General features: G+C 36.4%; 1 long non-coding RNA gene across 2 annotated transcripts; it reads right to left on the bottom strand.

Moving 5' to 3' along the window:
* Positions 1-3724: 3724 nt before the first annotated feature.
* LOC103097445 (uncharacterized) lies at positions 3725-8719 on the bottom strand. Of its 2 annotated transcripts, none has more exons than XR_457383.3 (5): positions 8507-8719; positions 7973-8036; positions 6832-6920; positions 4179-4307; positions 3725-4081 (listed from the first exon to the last, which is right to left on the bottom strand). It is a non-coding gene; the product is annotated as an uncharacterized LOC103097445 (long non-coding RNA). The 2 variants fall into 2 exon arrangements; XR_457384.3 differs by having other exon boundaries at positions 4179-4266.
* Positions 8720-10454: the final 1735 nt, after the last annotated feature.

The raw sequence follows: 10454 nt of genomic DNA, 5'->3' as shown, positions 1-10454 counted from the left end.
ATCTTAAGTTTAGGTTTAGAAAAATCACCTTCAAAAGTAGGGAAGGCATAATTAAACCTTGTTTGTCTGAAGAATATATCTAGGGGTTTTAGAGGGTTACAAGTTCAATATATGGCAGTCAAAAGAACTAATATAATTTTAGGGACTTCATTAAAAGAGACACATCTTCCTAGAATAAAGAAATGTTAGTTTCTGTTCTTTACCCTCTCTTAGACTTCATTTTGAGTATTGTGCACAGTTATGTGCACTTAAATTTAAGAAGTTTGATAAGCTAGACAGTGAACAGAAGAGGCAACCAGAAGGGGAAATAGCTTTGACTCCATGTGAAAGAAAGATGAAGAAACTGGGGATGCTTAGCCTGGAGAAGAGTAGATTCAGGAGTGACATGAGGGCTGTGTTCAAATATGTGGAGTGCTGGCATGGGAAAGAAAGATTATGCCTTCTCTCATACTTTAAAAATTGATTTTTTTATCTGGAGCATAAGCCTAAGAGTTTGCATTTATTCCTACTGAATTTCATTTATTGTTCTGCCTAGGCTTAGGAAGAAGTTGGATCAACAGATGGAAGTTACATCAAGACAAATTTAGGATTGATATCAGCAAAAAAGTTTTAATTTTTCAAAAGTGTAAAGGACTGCTTCAAAGAGTGTTGGATTCCTTTTGCTTGAAGTCTTTAAGCAAAAGCTAGTGACAATTATGTTGTTTGAGAATTTGGGAGTGGGGATTTGGTGGTCAGTGAGAACTTTTTCAGTTTTCAAAATTGTCTGATTCTAAGTAGAGAAGCCATAAGAGACCCAATCCATCCATATCAATGAGCATTGTGGATCCATTTACGGGAGGGATCAAAGTCTCTACCAGTATAAGTAAGAATTGAAGGGTCTTGTAGTCTCTAGAGACTAAATTTGTGGATGTTTCAAATCTTCCCCTTTCTTGTGTAAGCAAGAGATAAGACATTTGCCTAAACACCTGAACTGTCTGTTTCTTTTACCTCAGAGAAAACATGAGTGAGGTTCTACCCTGAAGAGGTTAAGAATGATTGAGATATTTACTGTTTCTGAACTAAATGTGTTTGTAGCCTAAGTTACCTCCAGTTACATTATTATTTATTAAATCATTTACTAAGCTGTTGGTTCTCAAACTTTTCCAGAACCCTTTGACACTAGTAAAAATTATTGTGGACACTAAAGAGCTTTTTTCCCCCCAGAACATATACTTTTTTTGTTTTTCTTTAAATTTATTTTCATTTAAAAATTTTTTTCCCATGGTTACATTATTCTTGTTGTCTGCCTCCCCTCTTCCCTTCCCCATTCCAGAATTGACAAGCAATTTCACTGGGTTATACATATATTATCATTCAAATCCCACTCAGATATTATTCATTTTTGTAATAGAGGAATCTTTTAAAACCATACTCCCAAGTCATATACCCAAGTGATAAAGCATATGTTTTCTTCTGGATTTATACTCCCATAGTTCTTTCTCTGGATGTGGATAGTGTTCTTTCTCATAAGTCCTTCAGTGTTGTCCTGGATCATTGCACTTTGTCTAGTAACAAAGTCAGTGGCTTTTGTTTGTCCCACAATGTTTCTGTTACTGTGGATAATGTTCTCCTGGTTCTGCTTATTTCACTCCACATTAGTTCATGTAGGTCCTTCTAGTTCTTATAGAAATCAAGCAGTTCATCATTCCTTTCAGCACAATAATATTCCATCACCATCATATACCACAATTTGTTCAGCCATTCCCCAGTTGAGGGACACCCCCTCATTTTCCAATTTTTGTGACTACAAAAAATGCAGCTATGAATATTTTCATACAAAGAACCTTTCCCATTTTTAAAAATCTCTCTGAGATACAAACCTAGTAGTGATGTTGCTGGATCAAAGAACATGCATTCTTTTAAAGCCCTTTAGGCATAATAGAAAAAAATCTAATTTTTTTCTCTTTTATTACTATGAACTTAATTTAAAAAACCTTAATAATTAACATACATAAACATTTCCATATTTAAAAAAAAAAGAGGACCACTGTAAAAGAGAGAATCTGCATTGCAAGCAAGGGACATCGTCTGTCAATCAAAAAAAGAACATTCCATTTGGAATGTTTCCAGGAAGAGGCAGTTGGAAACTAACCCCACAGTGGAACTGAACTCTTTCTCTTGGTTTTGGAAAGAGGAGGAAAGGAGAGACTTTCTTTTGGGGCTAGGTGGAGAGACTTGTGACTGGACCCCTCTTAGCTTCTGACCTAGGCAGAGAGAGACCTTTGTGGCTTGTGACAGAGTGGTGGAGAAGAAACTGGGATTTCTAGCCTTGAACTAACTCTATTGGTTTCTGAGAGAAGAGGGAAGGAGAAGATTTTGTGTATGGCTGTACTTGAAGAAGATATTGGTGTCTCTGAGACTTGAGTTTGAAGGAAGAAGAAAGAAGATTAAACAGTTGTCCTCCCATCTCCCTGACAGACTTTTGTGTCACAACTGTGACAAGACTGACATTTCCCAAAATCCTCCTAACCCTCATTATAGACTAGGGATAACCCCATCCCTCTCACCTCATCTTCCATCCTTGTTCTGTCTTTCCCAATAAACCCCCTTACTTGAGAAAGAGAGAAAGAGTATTTTCTCTAAACCTCATAGTCCTTTCTGGGAAGGAGCGGGGGAGGGACAAAGATATAGACTTCAGAAGTGGGAGATGAAGGGAGATATTGAGGGAGGAGGAAGGTAGTAAAAACATTAATCAATTAGTCATCTAGGGAATTGATAGACACCCTTAAGTATTCCTCTAGTATATCTCTCTCCATTACAATTAGGCACCCTTTATTGAAACTAGAAATATCTACCAGAGTATCCTTTTTATTACACTATATATGAAATTTTGAACCTCCATTACATACAGCCTTTAAAACATATATATTTCAAATTTAACATAATAGTTGCAACATTGCCTGCTTGTCTGTGTCTCATTCTGCATTTTCTCTTGCTCTCTTACATGTATTTTAAAATAATTCATCAATGTTCTTTTCTTCATTTTTGATATGATTATTATTAACCTTACATCTTTTCAAAACCTTTTTATTCAACAAGAAACTAATAAACTTTTCCCCCTTCCACTTCTCCTCCTTCCCCAAAAAGGTAGGCAATATGATATAGCTTATACATGTATTATCATATGTTACATATTTCCCTATTTGTCTTTTTGGGAAACAAGACGCATATTACAATAGAGAAAAAATTCGTGGAGGAAATAAAACAAAGTATGGCATGTTTCAATTTGCATTCAGACTTTCTGAGCTACTTCTGTAGCTTTTATCATCATGAGTCCCTTGGAATTTTCCTGAACCCTTGCATTGCTGATAAGAGTTAAGTAATTTCCAATTGTTTTTTGTATTTTATTGTTGTAATTGTGTACAGCATTCTCCTGGTTCTGCTTACTTCACATTGCATCACTTTATATAAATCTTTCCAGGTTTTTTGCGATCATCTTATCTGTCATTTCTTATGGCACAATGATATTCCTTTATGCTCATATACCACAACTTGTTCAACTATTCCCCAATCAATGGACCTCTCTTCAGTTCCCAGTTCAAAGAATTTTTGTTAATGTGGATTTCATATGTTAACATTTGCCATACTAGAATTTGAAACTGAGAAATTTTAAAATATTTACTAATTCACTTTAAAGTAACAGTAATAAATCTATTCCATGAAAACACAAAGAAAAGATTTTTATTTTTAAATTAGCCATTTTCCAAAACAAAAATTAATGAGAAGAATGTCATTGTTTTACATATTTATGCAAATCTCTTTAGTGTTTGGTCTAATAGATGATTGCTGGATCCTCATATTTCATATTACCTACATTCAATGTTGCTTTAGTTGAAGTATTTATAGAAAGTTCAGTCCAATATAGATATGGGATTGGCAAAGAGATAAATATTTTTATGGGCAAATAAACATTTTAGTATTATTATAAAAGTAGTTTTGACCTTGAGGACACCCTAAAAGGAAATCCAGGGATTTGCAGACCACTTTGAGAATTGAAGTAGTACCTTAATGATACTTTCCAGCAGAGGTCTTTTATTCACAACTGTGAAGGGAAGGAGATACTGGTTAGTAGGTAGAGGCATACAGTCTAAGTGATTTAATTGATGTAAACATCCATATATACCAGTACACAGAGTTACCTTGGCAAGAAGAGCTTCCATATCTGGTCAGCCTGACTCATGCAAAAGAGGAGTTGAGATATGATAGATAGTCAGCTGCCTTGAGATCCTGAGACAGGGACAGGTAGGTTGTTTGATATTCACAATAGCCTGTGATGTTAGGTAGTACTCATTACTTTTGGATCTCTAACTCCTAGCACAATATCTTATTTATAATGGGCACCCAATATTTGTTAGATGGGTTAATGGATAAATGATACAATAATGTTTATAGTTTTTTTAAAAAGGCAAGTTAGAATTTTGACTAGTAATAAGAGAGTCATTAAGATAATATCTGGAATAATAAGAAAGGAGAATGTGTGATAAAAGAAAAAAAGGGGTTAATGGCATGCCCAAACAAGGTAGCACAGAATATGTTCGAATATAATTAAAATAAAATATAATTGAAAGCTGTTAGTGTAACGAATAAACAATACTCCAGGTATAGGAGACCAAAATTACTTAACTTAGTTCTTGAAGACTAGCAGGAAATGAGCATATGTCTGAATTCTAAGTAGTTGGTAGATTAAAAAAAAAGAGTTCCTGGAAAAAAGAAGACCTTCAAGAGACTTGAATATTTGATCAACCCAGGAACCACAGGGAGTATCTCAAGAATTAGCTATAGATCATTTACTATAGCCAGAAAGATAGGTCAAAGATAGGAAGTACAAGCATAGTAAAGTAGATTCTTAACTGCTCTCTAATTAAAAATAATCATGAGTGAAAGCATTGAGTACTTTGGGAGTGAGAATATTGATGAATAATGCTGCTTTTTTGGGTATCTTTGTTAACTATATAGAGATTTAATCTTCAATAAGAAGTCCAATGGGGGCTAACAGACTGAGGAAAGGGTAGATGCTGAGACTAACACAAGGCTCCAAGTACAGAAGCAAAATGTAGAGTATTCTTTCTTCTCTAATATGGTCTCCCCGACTGGACCTAACTATGCTTGCCATTAAACAAAAACTTATAGAAGTAATACAGTTAAGAACTTCAGGCAAGAAGCCTTCAACTTTGCTTGTGAACTGTAAATCCTTCAACCTTCCAAAAGTAAAGCATAAAATTAGGACTGGTCGTGAAAAAAGATGAAGAGTAGGTCTGACCAGTTCAAGAAGGCATTATTCTCTGCCCTTGAATTCCTAGGCTAAGTTGTCTTCCCATGATCCATAGCTTACCAATATTCTACCCCAGGTCAACTTCACAATTTGCTTTCTATTCTTCTATTCAAGAGCAGATGAAACTGCTGAAGGAAGTCACAAAAACCTGTAGTCTGGGTCCACTACCAATTTTCATTAACTAACCTTAACTGGCTGACCTTAATTCACATTCACACAAAAATCATTTTATTCATATCTGATCAGCTCAGTGTCACAGTCCCCATTGCAACTGCTCCCAACGCCTTCTATCCTCAAGCCCACAATCCTCAGTGCTCTCTTTCTCAGCAGATGATTTTTACTTTACCAAGAGGCTGCCCTCCACCCAGGCATGATGCCTTTATGTCTTTGCCCATCCTCTTTTGTTCTAGTCTCAGAAGACAAGGAAGTCCTTCTTGCCGAGGTAACTCTGTGATTTATATTCTTGACCTTAATTTCTTCCAAAACCTTTAGGCATTTGAATCATTTCTCATTCACCACTTGAGTCAATTTATCACACATTATTAAGGGCATACAATATTTGAGGAACTGTGCTAGTCACAGAGGACATAAAAATAAAACTTAAACAACACCTGTTCTCAGTCCTAAAGGATATTAAATAGGAAAAGAGTCCATTTTTTTAAAATCAACATGCCTAAACATTAGTGGCCCAGGAGAATTAGACAGGCTGAGTTGCCAGTTATCCGCTTAGCCAATGTAATCTTATGAGCATGCTCCTACAACTTTTCCTTCCCTTTCTTTGTGTGGGTGAGGCTTCCCCAAAAACTCATTATCTTTCAGGGGTGTGACTCCCTTTCTAAGTAGCTCATTCCTACTCTCTTCACTAAGAGGTAGAATTAGGGGTGACAAGTGGCCATAACAAATAAGAAGTAAAAATAAAAACAACTTTTGTTTCCTTCTCTGCCTGCTCTTCTTACTAACCCATAATTCATCTTGAAAGGTAGGCAAATCTTGAACTCTACTTGGGCTTGTTATAATCTGATACTGTTCTCCCAGGGTGCTTGGGATGTGCAGAGAGGGTTGCCTCTGATGTGAGTGCTTGCTAAGCACTTTTCAGGGCTGCTCATCTGTTTTCAGTGTCCACCTCTCATCCAATTCTCACATGTGGATTGAAGAAACTGTAGCATGCACAGTGACTGCACTTGGGTAAAACTGTCTCAACAGACAGGTTTGAAGGTAAGTGACAGACTTCAAACCCTTTGGTGACTTAAGGGGATGACTACCCCAAACATGTGAAGACATCCCAGAGGAGAATGGGTGGATGCAAACAATTGAAAACAATTTGCAGATCATAAAGGTGGCTGAGGTTGATCAGACATCCAAGAGGACAGTCATCCCTGCATTCTAGGTGGTTGATGGACTTCCTGACTTTTATCTTGCCACTGGACTGCAATGATTCTAGTAGAGAGAATGAGGCTAACTTTGCATTTTGTGCAACTCTGCCTCATTCAAATCCAATTCACAGCAAGTCAAAGTATTACCTGTAATATCACCGGTCCTCTTTGAAGATGAAAGATGAAAAACAATGATGACAACTATTCTCCCACTTTGTCTGATTATTATAAAATAGCTGCAAAACAAACAGATGAGTTTGCTTTGATCAAATCTTTCCTGAAATTCCTAAAAAAAATCCCTAAAATATAGAACTTTCTCATCCCTTTAGGTACAAGCATTAAATCCATAGATAAGGTCTACCAGCCAACTTAAAAACAAAGCAAGTTTTCAAAACAAAGATAAATGTTCCTCAAGGTCAGATTGAAACAAGTTTGAAATAGATGTTTGATCTACTATAAAACTATCCTCTCTGGGAAGAGAAAATAGAAAAGGATGGTCATAGGTCTACTTGACTACCATTTTTTATCTCCAACTCCTATAGGTAGAGCCCTATATCTGTGTGGCCAGCTCTGCCAATATCTATCTGGTTCTAATAGCTTCCTCTAATTTGAGCACAGACTCTACCATTAGGGTCCACATCAGCTGACAGGCATATAAAAGGTCTCTATACTTAAATACATACCCATTATCAATGTATAGGCATGTAATATCCATCATCTCTTATTTTTAGTTTATAGAGAGTTCCCTTTTCTTTCACTCTCTCTCCCCTTTTTGTTATAATCAATTCTATAGCCTCCACTTGAGAGTCCTCTGATCCTACTATGACTACATCATATTTTGCCTTTAAGAGGGCCTAGGTTGAATCTTGGGAGTACTAGGACAGTAACAACCAGAGAACCACAATATGGTAGGAAATAGAATTTTTACTGAATAAGGATAAACTCATATTTGAAGCATATGAGAAAGGAATTCCAGTAGACATCCTATAAAAATGTAGCTCATAAAGGTGCGAACAATTGAAAACAATTTGCAGATCATAACCAACATCAGTGACTGAATATGAATAGAGGCTTTAAATTTGGTTGAATCTTTTATGCAGACAAGCCTTAGATATTCATCCTACAGAGGAATTTAGGTCGCCAGACAGTTATTATATATAAGGTGATTCTGCTGGCCACTGAGTTCAAAACAAAGTTACTGCTTGGCTAGGCAAGTATTAATAATAATTCTATTGGCTGGATTCAGATTGTGATCATAAACCATATATCATTATGAGTCTATACTTACCCTATCTGAACTGTATAACAGTTTCTCCAAATCCCTATATCCATACAAATGATGACTGTAGAAGCTGAAAGTAGAGAAGAATTCCACAACCTTGAGCTCAGTAGAGCTGTACGTAGTAGGATTTGAAAGGAAGTGCTATATGAAAGATGGCTCCAAATCATTAACAAGAGAAATGCAAATCAACTATTGGAGAAACTGCTGAAAAACAAGCCTAATTATTCCAGAAAGTAATTTGAAATTATGCTAAAAAATTAACTAAATATCCATAATCTTCATCTAGAAGATCCAATTGTTAAGTATCTATACTGAAAGAACAATATTAATTTGGAGGGGTTTAGGATGGAAAACACATAGGGATTAACATACAAATATTTTGCTTTTATTCCACAGAGATTAAAGGTTTGGGAAAGGAGGGAGGGGGAGAAGGAGGTCTTACAACTTAACCCTTTAGTTTAATACTCCTCACTAATAATCCTCTCTTATCTTATCCTAAACTCCTAAGGACCAGTCCAACAGAAAGTTCAGAGATCTTACATATAGAGTCTTTTGGCAAGGAGAGGCTGAAGTCCAGAGGAGGAATCCTAAGTGGTCCAGAGAATGGCTGGAGTTCCCAATATTGTCTCTTAGTTCACCTAAGGGTATTGAAAAACTCCTATCCACTCCTGCTTCAGAGGGCTGCTTGTAGGATGATCCAAAGATATGCCCAGGAGCACAGATCAGCAACCTCCAGCTCTCCAACCCTCAAGGAGACCAACAGTCTCCTCAACTGTTTGGAATCTTTCCTCTGCCAGCTCTGAAGATTCTCTGCCTGTCAATCATTCTCATGCACTAAGTATTACATTGCAACAATTCCAAAGGCAGAAGAAAGAAAGATCTCATATACACCATATATTATACTATTTAGCTATAGATTTGGGGAATTACTAAATACATTATGCTTATGAGTTGAAATGGAAAATTGCCATACCATAAGAAACAATTATTATAAAGACTATAAGAAACATGAGAAGACTTATATGAACTGATGCAAAGTGAAATAAACAGAACCATAAGAATGGCATAGACATGGACTACAACAATGTAAATAGGGGAAAAAATCAACAGTAGCAACAAAACTAAAAAAATAGTATGTAAATATAATTTGGGGCCAAGCTTGGGCCCAAATAATTATCCATATTTAGACAATGGTAAATCAGTACCCCATGTTGGAATATTATAGCAGCTCCAAAGGTGACTCCTCAGCTTCCCCTTTGTGAAAGAAAAGTCCCATCTCTGATTTGTGTTAAAGATGTTCTCTCCTTCATAGGAATTTCAGTGTAGTTTTCTGTGTATCAAAGTTATTGTCTGTTTCCTGTTCCCAAATTTATCCTCTGGCATTTTGAGCAAACTAATTGTTGAAAGGGGTGACAATACAGGAGAAGAATGTGCCCTGATTTACCCAAGGTTGGCTAAATAGAAGAAATGGTGAACCTTATCTATGATGCCAGGTGCTATGGGATCATCTGAATCCAGATGGACTTTTATTTATGAAATGATTACTGGGCAAATAGGGAGGCATCTTGATCAGTTTTCAAGGGTGAAAGTAAAAAAGCAAAAGACAAATAACACTAACGGGATACATGCCAGTTTTCTGACAAGTGCTAGGAAAATAGCATTAGGTCACTCTATCCAGTAAAAAAGCAAAAGCATCAGAGAGGCATTTATAAGTTGTTTCCACTCATTCCCCTTGTGGCTGGTGCTAACTCAGTTCTATAAGAGAGAGAATAGACTTCACATATAAAAAGATCCTAATAAGGTCTTATTGATGAAAATATCTACATATAAATGTGTCTACTTACATATCTCATTCTATAGCAAGCAACATCAATTCATTTATATTATTCAGGGAACAGGAATAGCACTTGTAGATAAAATTCTCAAAATCCAAACCTTCTTCTCCTATAAACAATAAGAAAAGGATATAGAACTAGTGACAAGATATTAAGGAAAGTTTATAGCCCCAATTGAAAATGTATACATATATTACTAAACATACATTATGGGGACTGTGATCTGAAGTGGTTAAAGACCCACAAAATGTGCTGGCCCTTGAGGTAGCCTTGTCTATGGAGGAGTCAATGATGTGAGTTGGTGGGTAGATAGACAGACAGACAGAGGAAGTGAGGGAGAGGGAGAGAAAGAAAGAGAGAGAGAGAGAGAGAGAGAGAGAGAGAGAGAGAGAGAGAGAGAGAGAGAGAGAGAGAGAGAGAGAGAGAGAGAGAAAGGAGGGATAAAGAGAGAAGGAGAGAGAAAGGGAAGGAGAGAGAAAGAAAGGAAGGGAGGGAGGGAAACAGGTGGAGAGAGAGGGATGGAGAGAGATACATAGATACATAGATACATAGACACATATTCATATATATGTATATACACACACACAAAGCAGTTTCATGAGGGAGAGACCACAAAGAAGGGATATTAGGAAAAGTTTCGCATATTTATAAGA

Source organism: Monodelphis domestica, chromosome 1 (assembly GCF_027887165.1).
Source record: "Monodelphis domestica isolate mMonDom1 chromosome 1, mMonDom1.pri, whole genome shotgun sequence".
NCBI classification, from domain to species: domain Eukaryota; kingdom Metazoa; phylum Chordata; class Mammalia; order Didelphimorphia; family Didelphidae; genus Monodelphis; species Monodelphis domestica.
This window is presented reverse-complemented; position numbering and strand designations above follow the sequence as displayed.